This window comes from Triticum aestivum, chromosome 2B, assembly GCF_018294505.1.
Source record: "Triticum aestivum cultivar Chinese Spring chromosome 2B, IWGSC CS RefSeq v2.1, whole genome shotgun sequence".
Classification (NCBI taxonomy): Eukaryota; Viridiplantae; Streptophyta; class Magnoliopsida; order Poales; family Poaceae; genus Triticum; species Triticum aestivum.
This window is the reverse complement of record NC_057798.1, coordinates 43,484,892-43,498,500: the sequence shown is the minus strand read 5'-3', so window position 1 is coordinate 43,498,500 and position 13,609 is coordinate 43,484,892. Positions and strand designations below refer to the sequence as shown.

Below are 13,609 nucleotides of genomic sequence, written 5' to 3'. Positions count from 1 at the left end.
TTCCTAATTTTTTTAAAAAGTGGATTTTCGATTTTTTTCCATAAATCATAAGATGTTCCTTGTTTAAAAAATGTTCATGATTTAGAAAAAAATGGCTGCGTATTTGAAAAAATGTTCGTGAATTCAAAAATATTCATGAATTTCACAAAAACCATTCATTGATTCAAAAAATGTCCGTGGTTTCAAAAAATTGCGCGTTGATGTACGATATTTAAATTTGAGAACATTTTGAGAATCCGATGAACATTTTTTGAGTTTGATGAAAAAAATTGTTTTTTTTGAAATTTTTTCAACTTATTTTAGAAGTTTCATGAACATGTTTAAAATATGATGAATTTTTTTAATTCAATGACCAAAAATTGATTTTAAGAAAATGTTCATCGATTTGATTTTTTTTCAATATTTTAGTAAAATACTCACAACTTTGGAAAAACCGAAAAATAAAAAATAAAAAAGATAATAAAAAACAAAAATTAGAAGAGAAAGGAAAAGAAGAAGAAGAAGGAAAAAAAAGAAAAATCCGGGGAGTAAATATGGGCAGACCCACTTGCTCGCACGGGGGAGCAGGGGTGGGGGGGGTGCGTGCGTTCCCACTGGCACGCGACCTAGACGCTGAATAGGAGAACCCCCTCTGATAGCTATTGATGCTACTGGTTATTGGAATTATTGGGTTGAGCCCATTTATTACATATTTTTAAATAATTACCAAGGAAAAATCCCAAAGGCTCATATGGCCCATTCATGCATGACAAGTGAGTGTGTAAAGTTTAGTCCCACCCTGGTTGTGGAGGATGTGTCAGACCAACATATAAGGTAGGCTTGCTTGCCTCGACATGCCATGCCATGTATCCTCGTGGTGGACTGTTCCTCACTGTCTCCTTGAAAGGTTTTTGTACTAGTGGAAAATAATACCTAATAGTTGTAGACTATTCCCTTTTGTCTCCTCGTGTTTCAGTTTCTCTTCTCAGGGCCTATTAGAGGTCTCTCATCCTCCATAGATAGATGCATGCCAATTCATCTCCTATGTATTTGCCTCCCAGTTCTAGATCTTTGCACTGCCTACATCTTTCCCACTCCGCTTCAAGGTGTGCACCGCGAAGTGGAACAATAGGCTTTCGGGGCCATCTAGCAGAATAAAACCTCCCACCCCATGAGGGGCTTTAAGGATTTTGGGGAGCGCTCTCGTGCGACTACTGGATCTTTCTTCATCGTGGATGTGCATGACACCTACCCCAACGATGATTACTTCCATAACCTCGATAATCTCCTCGTTGAAATGGCGACTGATGCACCCGGCTCTTCTTCCACCACACTGTACGTGTTATTCACACTTCTGTTAGAAATTGCGTTAGGTCCACTACTAGTAACAATCGATATGTGTATGATGTTTGTCCTTTTATGTACCTGAGTGATGATTAGTTTCATCGCTTTGCTACTTGATGATTCTGTTATCATGTCCATTACGGTTATCATGGTTTATCTACCTTTTTCTGTACTAAGCTTAATGGGGCATTGCTTAATTATTTAACACTTCCTGCATGCAGCACTACCATTGCAAAGAGTAGGAAGAATAGGACCAGTAACTTTATGCCAATATGAGAAATCCAAAGCATCCACCCACGACACCTAGACAACCGAACACACTCAGGAGTCAGGACAAGGCCCCATGGCCCCCCTCCATCATCACTGTCGGAGCAGCCAACGGAGGTGACGGAACTCCTGTAACGAGACGCCTGCTCCCTCCTCTCGCTAGATCTCTTCTGGGCAACTAGGGTTGAAGGGTTGGGGGCGTGCCTATTTTTTATAACTATTTTTCTCTAAACACGCATGTGCGCAGGAACGCCCGCCCACCTATGAGGCTGAACTTCTACAACTTCTAACCTATAACACAAATCAATTACTTTCCTAATCTAATCACACGGCAAAACAAAAATAGATGCTAGTTGATTGGAGAGGGGCCAACAACATTGGTTAAGACTTGTGCAAAATTATCTCGAAGAGGTCGAATATATGACATTTACATGGGAAAAGTGACTAAACCTTTAGAACATGTATGACTTTGAGAATTATTGTAGTAAAAATTCCATCAAGATTCATAAGTTCTAAATTTTGTGCAACAAACCCCACATAAGAACTACTCCCTCCATCTCATAATATAAGAACGTTTTTAACACTAGTGTAATGTTGAGAACATTCTTATATTTTGGGACAGAGGGAGTATCTTTTTTTGTCAGTCGAATAAAAATTATCATAAGACTAATTAACCACAAGGACCTTGAACCTTATATTTATGATGATACAAAACAAATTGTTGCATGATCATTCACTTGATTTTCATGCCAATAGAGTTGTTGGTTCAGAACAGAGATGGTTCAACTAACTGCAAGGACCTTGAACCCTCTAGTCCACATAGAGGAGACACAACAAGTGACTAACATCACTGGATCTATAAGGGTGTGTTTGGTAGCCTGCATGATCCTGTCATAGTGTTCCCTCCTGAGACATGTTAAGTACAGACATGCTGAATACATACAACTGCAGTTGTTTGGTAGCCTGCATGTGTACGGACATGCTGAGTTGAGACTTTGTTTGGTAGCATGTATCTGTCAGAACATGTTGGGCTTAGACTTTGTTTGGTAGGCTGTATCTGAGATGGTGAGGATACCATAGTTACAAATACATGATAAAAATTCATGTGCACAATTCAAAGGGTTCTTGGCGGCATACATCATTTGACCAACATTTTATTACGTAAATATGAAGAAAAAAATAACACTTAAAATATTTAGACATATATATTTGTCGGCAATTATTAATTTATTTTTTAATAATAAATACATAATATTGTTCATTCTTAAAAAAAATCTGTGAATCAACACGACATCTCGCAAACATAAAGAATGAACATGTGAAAATTGGTAGGTGTATTTTATATAGAGGCAAAATTGCATAGCATGCGTGCATGATTTTTGTGAGACAGATACAAATACACTTAAAGAAATCTTGTGGCATCGAACGACAACAGACATGTTGAACCATTTAAGCACCAAGTTATTAAGAAAAGTAACTTGGTTGAACCAATAAATCTTTAGATCCATATTACATATAGTCTCATTCCAAATTCAACTTATTAAAGGGATAGTTCTAAAAATGCACCAACTAACATCAACTCAAACAAGATCAGGATTCTTCTCCAAGATACGCTTGAATGATGCTTTGCGGACTTCCTCATCCATCTTCACAAAATTAAGGCCTTTTTCCTTATGTTCAGTTAGATAATCTAAAACAGCCAACCTCTCAGCGAGATCATACTCAACAAGGTCCATTACAGCCTTGTACAACTCAGGGTGTGTTTCGGTATGACATGTGTTGTTGATAGCACTTGCAATCTCACGCACAACATCAGACATGTTGTTAACCTGGATTGAGTCTTCTTCAGTCATAACAGATGTCCTCTTCCTCTTCTTAGTTGTACTAGGAGAAGGATCATTAGTTTCACTAGCACCAACAAATACGAACTCAGCCCCAACAGGACCATTCACAAATCGCTCGCCACTTGTTCCTTGCCCCTCCACAACAATGGGTTTTCCTTTGCCCTCCACATCAACAGGTTTTCCCAATGGCACACCAGAGCCCATTGAAAACCTCCCAGTGGCGAGCTTATCAGCGAAGCAAAGTTCCATATAATTGTAGTGCTCAAGTGGTGTGTTCAGTAATTCAGCATCCGTTGGATGGTCCTACAGAATAAAACAACATTTCAACATTTAAGCAATAGAAGTAACTAATTTCAGCACAAAGAGTAACTCATTTCAGCACCATTTCATCAATTAAGTAATCCATTTGAGCATTTAAAAAAATATTTGCAACTCTCCAACAGCACAAAGGGTGGCATCGATTGGAGGGTGGCCGAATCATCTCATCTCGCAACTCTCCAACAGCATAAAGCACCGCTTTAAAACACCTACTAATTACTTCAATAGATCTTCTAAAGATCGGTTGTAGTGTCCTAAACCTTTGGTTGTGCCCGACCACTAGAAGAAACATGGCTACTTGTTCCTCAATAGAAGTATGGATGCTATCCACCAACAATTCTCTCTCTCTAAACAAAGTACATAAACGGAAAAAGGGAGTTTTTCTCATTCTAAGCTGATTTGAGCAATTTATGTCGCTAGAGTGATAAATGTATCTCAAGTTGGACTCCCTAGCTACGGCACGTTCAGCCATAGTACCCACAATTATCCCCGGGGTTTGTTCCCTAGCTCTTCTTAACGCAAATGTCATATAAGCACACAATGCAGCTGCTAGACTGGCTCCTCTCACAATTAGTTGGGGTCGTTTTCTAGCCAAGTCATCCATCTAAACAAATAGAAATACATGAGTGTTCCATGTTTGAAGAAAATAAATGGTAGATAAAGAAAAAAATTGTGATATCTTGCAAATTATACCAACTAAAAAATAAGCATGATTCACAAAATAATAACAAATAAGAAAATCAACACAAACTGTGATGAATGGGAAACATGATCTGCGTTTAGAAAAAAAATCAGTGCTATATAAACTAGCACCATCTCTCTCAAATGATACAACCTGGGCATCTAGCAGTCATGTCGTACTAGGAAAAGACATCTAGCAAAACAACTTGGACATCTACTGTATTTAAAAGATCAGTCTGTTATTAGTAAAAGAGTATGCCGATGCAACCTGGACATCTAGCAGTCATGACGTACTAGGAAAAGCCATCTAGCAAATCAACTACATCTATCGTATATGTCAAAGATCATTCTTTTCAATCGAAAAGAATAGTGCAGATGCAACCTGGGCATCTAGCACCGAGTGCAGTTTTTCTAAGGTCAGGCGCATTGTACCTATTATCTGAGCCATGCAATTACGTCGAGGTGTGTGTCTGACACAGGGCGTGACACAGAGATTAGAGGCTATGTCATGGCTGTCCCGTCTGTGGGGGCAACGCCTGGACCCGTGACTCAAAGCAATATATATCTCCTGACCTTTTTTCTTCAGGAATCTCTACTCACGCCCTGTCTCTCATGAAAGCTTCTGACATGCAAATGGAATCTGCATGCACATATGCACAAGCACAAGCAGCTCTCTCTTGTACAGTCTCTCTCTCACTCCAGACCAATGGCTTTTTTGTTCTTGACCTGCTAAAAATATTATCTCTCTCGTCTTAGCAAATAAGAGCTCTCTTACAGGAATGTTTTCTCTCTCTCTCTCTCTCTTGAAAAAAGAGGAGATCTCTCTATCTTTTTTTCCCGCAGAAGTTCTCTCTCACAGTCCCACCATTATCACTATTCAATCCTACAAGAAAAAAAATTCTCTGAATCCCCCACATAGCTCCTCCCAACACTTTCCTCACTAGCTCTTTATTTCTCTCTCTCAGGTCAACTCAGGATGCACTGTTCCTTCTTTTCTTACTAGAGGCAGCTGTGCATGTGAAGCAAAAAGGGGACCAGCCACTGTGCGCAGCAGGCTACTGCCTACAAACGTACCAGCTACACCTACTGCATGCCTACTGCTAAACCGGTGCACTAGTGCTAAGTACCATGTGTGGCCTCAAAAGGTGTTGTCACAAGCACGAATCTCGGAGAAGCTGAATGGATGGGATAGAAGGGTGCAGTGCGCTCGACCTTAGCTACAACTTTCCCTCTAGCACCAAACATCAAAGGACAAACAAAAGAGAGGATAGTTTTTTTTTCTTCAAACATCAAACGCAGACATCTTCTAATCTACTTTCTCTCTCAAGGTCAATCTATTTCTCATTACGTGCTAGCTGATTATAAGCAGGAGGGTGGAAGATTGAGGAAGGAGTAGGAACGGGAGGGAGGACAGTAGAACGAGGAACAAGAGGTACGAGGGAATACCTTGCTAGGCGATGGCGATGGCGAGTTGGAGCAGCGGCGGCGCGCGGCGACCAGAAGATGACGAGGCGGCGAGGAGAGAACGGGATCGCTGGGGAGTCGGGAGAGTTGGGGTAACCCTAGCATTCGTGGGTCCAGATGGGAACCGGTGGGTTGGGCTCAGATTTTTTCGTGGGTTCGACCCATGCATGCTGACCAGCGAACCTCCTTTCACAGGTTCTCTCCTGAGCGTGGCTACAGGGGTATTCGGGGTGAGCAGAGCATAGTTGAGGAGACCCTGCGCAGGCTACCAAACAACGAAAAGTGGGTCGAGTAGGGAACATACAGGCTTATGCAGGCTACCAAACACATCCTAAGTGAACATATGAGATGCCACTTATAATCAAACTTAAACCAAACCAACAGCTTGTGAGAGGCTTGCTGTTTATCAAAGCACCCTATATTTCATAAAATTGTCACTGTTATGTTTTTTTCTCTCAAGGGCATGGCAAATTGAAGTGCTTAGGCCTTGGGAAGGCCATCCTCTGTTGTAGTCGCACTGGAACAGTCATCGCGTGAAGGCCATGGCGCACCAGCCATTACCGCTTCGATTTCCCAGGTCTCTCGGGGGCAGTTTGTCAGGTTCTTGCATCCTTGCGCCGTCGCATATTGAAATCATACACTGCATTATTAGTGTGGAAATGAAGAACAACAGGTAAAGGTAAATGCAATGTGGATGGTACAAAAATTAATGTTGAGCTTGGCTCATGTAACTTTTGATAAAGAGAACATCTGCATTAGAATTGGGTGTTTGCGGTACAATTCAATTACATGGAAATCGATAATGTGGAATCTATACTAACTTCTAGAAAATCCTTCTATATCACTATGAGCATAAAATAGATGTGAAGTTGAGTTTAGCTCCTGTAACTTTTACTCGAGAAAGAGAACTAGTAGTTAACATATCTGCATTAGAATAGGGGTTGTTTGCAGTACATTTTGATTTACTTGGAAACCAACAATGAAGATGACCAATTACACCCTTCCTCTACAACGACACAATATCAAGACCAAAATTGTGACATCGTGGAAGCACACAGCCAAAAGTATTAAAAATAATAAGAAGGAAAAACAAAGAGAGTTGATGCAGGTAACGACTTGAAACATTTTTTTTTTACATCAACGACTTGAAACAGATATAATATAATGTATTTGCATTATTTTCTATGTACTACAAGTTAGCCATTACAAATAGGAGTGCAACAACAACAACAACAACAAAGCCTTTAGTACCAAACAAGTTGGGGTAGGCTAGAGGTGAAACCCATAAGATCTCGCAACCAACTCATGGCTCTGGCACATGGATAGCAAGCTTCCACGCATCCCTGTCCATAGCTAGCTCTTTGTCGATACTCCAATCCTTCAGGTCTCTCTTAACGGACTCCTCCCATGTCAAAATCGGTCGACCCCGCCCTCTCTTGACATAAAGTGTTATTGTGCAATGCCTTTCTTAAGTTGTATTGTTATGTATCAGAAAAGAGCAACCAAGACATACCGCATTACTTTCAATGCGAACACCGCCAAAGCTTTTGTACATTTCTATCTTTTCCCAGTTGAAGAACTTTGAGGAAATTGGGTCATCCTTGGCATGCCTCAGCAAAGCACCAATGAAATAACAGCCTGGCTCGACCGTAATAACCTGCAATACAGACCACAGGAGCTCAAATGTTTTGTTATAACTATAGATTAGATTCCCACCCACCCTTCTGAACACGGGGGCACAAAATATGTCCTTCTATTGTTTCATTACACAATTATGTTTTCCTTCATTTTGTTCGCTCCAGTTTTTACGGACATAAATATACCAAAAAAATAGGAGGATAGGTACATTACAACATTTGAGATTAGGTTAGGAAACTTCTATTAAGTTGAAGACCATCAAAGTAGAGAGTGTCTCGTGCACATGCAAGTGTGAGTCCATTAAGTTTAGAGAAAAGTCTACTTTTCGTCCCTCAATTCTTTGGTCTGCTCATTTTTGGTTCCTCAACTCTAAAACCGGACAGATTGCACCACAAACTCTCGAAATCAGCCATTTTTCGTCCCTGCGAAGTTTCACTACCGAGTCAACCCGGATTTGACCATGACTTGAACAGTGCTCCGATGAACAGTAAATTAAAAAAAAAGCTAATCAAATAAAAAAAATCTGAAATTTTATGACATCGAAGATACTCAAGTGCGCTAGGTGTGTGCCAATTTTCGTCATGTTTGGACGTTCGAGGAGCTCGCGGCAAAAAAAAAGAACAAAAGTTGGCACGCACCTTGCGCATTTGAGTATATTCTATGTCATAAAATTTCATATTTTATTGTTTTTTTTGCTATTGTTCGGGGACCAAAAGTAAGCCGACCAAAGAATTGAGGGACGAAAAGTGGACTTTTCTCTTAAGTTTATTATATGACAAGTAGAAAGACGGCAAGCTGACTGGATCTCAGGGCCTTTATGCCCAATGCTTTCACAAAAGTAGTTCGCCTATGAATAATTGACAAGAACACAAAAGGGAATAACTTTCAGAAGTGTGAATTCCATAGACAGCAGAACACACAAACTGAGAAAAACGAATTTAACTATACATGATTATGTACAATTAAATTATATCCACGAGATTATGTATAAGTGAGACAAATAATTAAAATATTTGAATACCGAAATGGGGAACAAGAAATTTCATTAGCCTGTGCAAAAGAGAATATATTAACACAACAGCTTGTGAATTTATGGAGTTATTACCATAAATTCACAAGCTGAAATATGTAAAGCTTGATCCTAGTAACTTCTCAAACATGTGCGCATAACATAGAAAGAGCGTTGTGTGATACTAAATGTTAATAAATTAATCATAAAGGTAATTACTTACCATGCCTTCTTTAAGTTCTCTTATTGTCCGCAAGGATCTCAATCGTGGCTCCTTTGGCCTCTCTAAGCCCTATGGTCGAGAAACAAGCATTAGTCTAAGTTGAATGGAGGTAAGTATGGCATGATTAAAATGAAAGCATGGATATTGATATAGTCAAAATCTAACCTCGGGGTAGCCTCCGGGATCGTGGGTGTCAATTCCAAGTAAGTGCCCAAGACCATGAGGCATGAAAACAGCGCCCAACCTTTGATTCATCATGTCACCAATATCACTGAAATAAATGGTTATAGAAAACTGATAAGTTAGCATCAAGCTTTACATATCATCATATTGAAATTCAATAAGCAGAAATAATTATCTCTCACACGCACCCATGGATAATATTATCTTTCTTTAGAGATTCAAGTATTCTCTGCTCTGCCAGCCTGCAAAAATGTTCATATGACGCTTAAACAATTGAAGACAATATGATTTTTTTAGGGGAAGGTCTTATTGAAGACAGTATGATAGACAAACAGAGGGAGAAACGATGTGAGTTGGTTAAACTTAAGCAGATTGACACATTAGGCGAAAAGATCTGAAAATTTGCTTCCAAGTATTTATCAGGAACCCAATTTGACAACACGGATACAAATGTGAATAATCTTTAGATCAAGCACACTTATAATTGTATGCTAATTGTAAATTGTATTCTGTTAAAGCACAATTATTTCTCAGAAACCCAATTTGACAACACTAAAAAAATAACATTAAAAGTTGCATGGTCTACAAGTGACGACAAAGAATTCTTACTTGTGCATATCGATCCATTTTACTCCAGGCTGCATATGTGATATCACATCATTATGAGCCCTAAGGACAGCCTGTGAAATACAGTTAGTCTTGCATCAATAAAAAAATAAAAATAAAAGCAAAGTGGGTAGTTTTACCACCAGGGTACTTACATTGTATACAATCGTCTGGTTTCTTTTGAATTTTCCATTTATCTAAAAACACATAAACTCATTCAGATAACATTACAAGACAAACACTCTATTAAAATGTGATAAACGGAAGAATGCGACAGTTTATATCGAGGTTAATGAGTTCCATGCAAGAATTACATTAGCTATGATTTGATGTCAGTAAAAAATTGCTTAATAAAAATAATCCTAACATATCATTGGACTGAAGTGAAAAGGAAAGGGCCCGAAGGTATAAATAACACTTTTAACAATAAATAACAAAATTTGATATTGTTTTTGTAAAAAAAGTACTTCAAAATAGAAGTATGAATATTCCAAATGACTTACAGGGTATGAACATGTGATGTCAGAACCATAGAAATTGTATTCAGCTCCCATGTCCATTAGAGCCATGTCTCCATCATTCAACGTCTGAAGATATACTAGATATAAGTATGTCCAGAGAGAAAAGGCAAAACCGCGCACTCCTCCCCTAAAGAAGTCATGAACACACAACAATACTTCAAGACCCTCCATAGCTATTCCTTCATTCGATTTCTATCCTCTGCTTCATATGTTTGGTATTATTGTTTTCCCTTACTTGATTAATTGGTCCTACATAACATTAAAGTTGGCTAAATTATGGTCCCTAGCCCCTCCAACTGTACAAGTTTCGTACAAAATTGAAACTCTCACTGTGAACATTATCACCCAATGCTGACACACACATGCTTCAATTAGAGATTATTTTCTTCTGACACGCTAATCAATGGTAGCAGACATCATATGACATTCAGTTCATGAATGACATAGGCTATTTGATTAATTCAATGATATACTAACTAACCTATGATCCTTTCATCACAGTTTTCATTTTTCCAATATGCATGAATTCTGAACACATACAACAACGAGAGCAAAAACTATTGATCAAACTTACAAATTTCAAGATCTCATGGTACTCAACAACTATACAGTTGACAAATATTTTCTTAAGGAAAAAGCAGTTAACAAAGAAAAAGGTACATGAACTCTACTGCCTGAAACTAAAATAAAGCATGCCCTTTTCCAAATAGCTAGTATGCATTGAAAACTAATCATTCCTAAGATATTTGAGCTCGTGCTATCGCCAAGATAATCTGAATTTTGTCGCTGGTGCGATTTACAAGCTCGAGCAAGTAAAACTAACACCAACAAGTAAGCTGCAGGCCATAAGCATCATAAAAAGCGTACCTGGTCATTTGGAGCTCCCGCATGTCCATAATGAAGAGTAGAACTGCAAGATAAGCAATAGAGTTATATAGCACACAAGATAGTCCAACTCGAAACAAACTCATATACGATAGGCATGGGGCTATTATTTTTTAACTACCTAAGAAAACAATCCTACATAACTTTCCATAGCTACTGATCTAATCACAGAAGTCAACAAATAGGCAGTGTTATGCATATAAATAAGTGAACTTGAAAAGAGAGACCTACTGAAATTACATAAAGTGAGTAGTTCATTCAGACGCTAAGAAACTCTATACTAAGATGTTTATCTCCATTTTTTATCTCATACTACCAGAAGTTCATGGAGTTAAGAATTTGAAGTTTTTTTTCTCTAAGCTTCATCTAGAAACAATGCATAAAACTACATAAACTATTGGCACTGGGAAGGTGATTTGGTATTACGATATCCGTTTGTTACCTCAAGTGACAACTTTTACATATATGTTACACGAAAATGATTAGTAAAACAATTAGTAACTATTCCACCATATTTGCAACTACTCATTACTTGCTTCACATATTAGACATAATATTTAAACTCGCCTGTTGTGTCCAGTAGCACATATACATGTGTAGGAGCAATGTCGACAGCCTTCGTGCATAGATGCATGATGAATAAAGATGCTTTCTAACTGAGATTCCTTCATGCCTGGTTTTATCTGCCTCATAACCTTGTAAAGTGCAAGCTAACAATCAGATGTGTTTAATTCAACTCTAAAAAGGTCTAAGTATGTGAGTTAGAAGTAGTAACACCTAAATGATAGATAGACATAGTGAATATTTCTGCGAATAGGATGTCTAAAATAATGCCAGAAGTGAAGTTGGAAACAAACTATTAGCATTGATAACTCTTTATATCTCAATATGTGCTTTGGAGCTGACATCATTAGCATATTGAATGAAGGCAAGCTCCATGTCAGATTTTATAACACGACATTCAGTTAAGATAGGATGAAGCTTGCTTAAATCAGTGTCAAACTTCTCTATCCCCTGGCATGAACAAAGAAAATGCATGGTAAGTTAGTAACCCAAATACATAACAACAAAGACAAAAGGTGTGGGAGATATTTACTTCTTTATACTTATTAGGTATGTATACCATGTCAGAAAATGTAGATTTTACTTCAAGATGTAGTTGTAGTCCAAAAGAACATAGTAATGCAATATTAATGTGAGTGATTGCGCTTTCCAGTGACAGTATTTGACAAAACTATAAAACTAAGCATTGAGGTTCAAAAGAACATGGCAATGCAATATTAACACGAATGATTGTGCTTTCCAGTGATAGTGTTTGGCAAAACTACAAGACTAAACATCTTAACTTGTTTCATGTTAGTGTGGCTAATTATACATCACATACCTCAAAACTCGCAGGCTTTGAGTAATTTCCGCTGTCAGTATTTTTTCCATATAAGAGAAGGAGAAGGGGTTCTCCATGCTCACTAAATTGAGACAGGAGAACCTGTGCAAGCTCGTCAACATAGAAGACATAATCGACCTTGTACCTATCCTGTCCAGATTTAATGAAATATTAGGAAAATCGGAGTGTAGCGGCACATGCACAATATGGTCTCTAGAATATTAAATACCTTAAAAAAAGACAAATCTTTTTCACCATTCCAAACTGCGTTGTCAAGTGTCAACCTTGGAGCAAATAACATAGATTGTCCAGATGCAATGTCCTTGGTGAACAATAGAAGGACAAGTTAAAAACATGGCATCAAATAAGCAAGAATTCACATCATAAGTAATTAACCATCGAAACTACACGTACGTATGTGTCGTGGAGCTCAAGAAAGAAAACTTACGACTGCACCGTAGAACCCCGGCTCTCGCACACCGAAGAGATAGGCGAAATAGCTCTCCTGCCTGGAGACATTACCAATGATGGACGTATCAATTCAAATGCATGCAGATGCAAGAAACATACGGCAAAGGGGAAGTAGGGAAACGGCAAAAGGAAAGGCGCATCGTTCACCTGAAGAGCGGGACGCGGTCGGTGCAGTATAGAGTCTGCTCCTCGCCGCCCTTGAGAGTTGAGACAGCAGTAGACATACCAGATTAACGGAGGGACCCAAATGGGATAGGGAGAGATTGACGGGGAGGGAGCGTGGAACGAACCTTGAGAAGGACGAGGCCGCGGAGAGGGCGGCCAGAGGCGGAGAGGTGGGCTGTGAGCGCGGCAACGAGGCGCTCGCGGTTGCCGGCGTGCAGCTCCATGGACATCCCGGGTGGAGCAACGGGGGACTCAGACTCACTCATATTGCACGCCAGGGCCAGGGGTGCGCCTGCACGTCCAACTGGTACGCACGTTGGCGATCAATCGAGATGGCTCCCGGCCGTAGTGAAACCCCGCGCGTGTGCAACTTTGGATCCATGGTGGACGCGGCCCCCGGCCCGAATATATAGGTAGATTGTTGGAACGTCCGGCTCGGACATGAACAAGTCATCAAGCCGGATTAGGATATGTTAGCTATTGACTGATTCTAGCCGGACTATCTACGTGTGTGTGTGTCCCGGCAAGAGCAATCAATCTATGATCTACGTTCATGAAGAAGGGCACAAGTCAAATCAAAATGCCCTTTCCTTTTGCATTGCATGGACGATTTGCAAGTTTTTGATG

The 13,609-nt window shown here is 39.3% G+C and overlaps 1 pseudogene; it reads right to left on the bottom strand.

Annotated features, from left to right (window-relative positions):
• Positions 1-3,170: 3,170 nt before the first annotated feature.
• On the bottom strand, positions 3,171-13,341 carry LOC123038906 (xaa-Pro dipeptidase-like; annotated as a pseudogene).
• Positions 13,342-13,609: the final 268 nt, after the last annotated feature.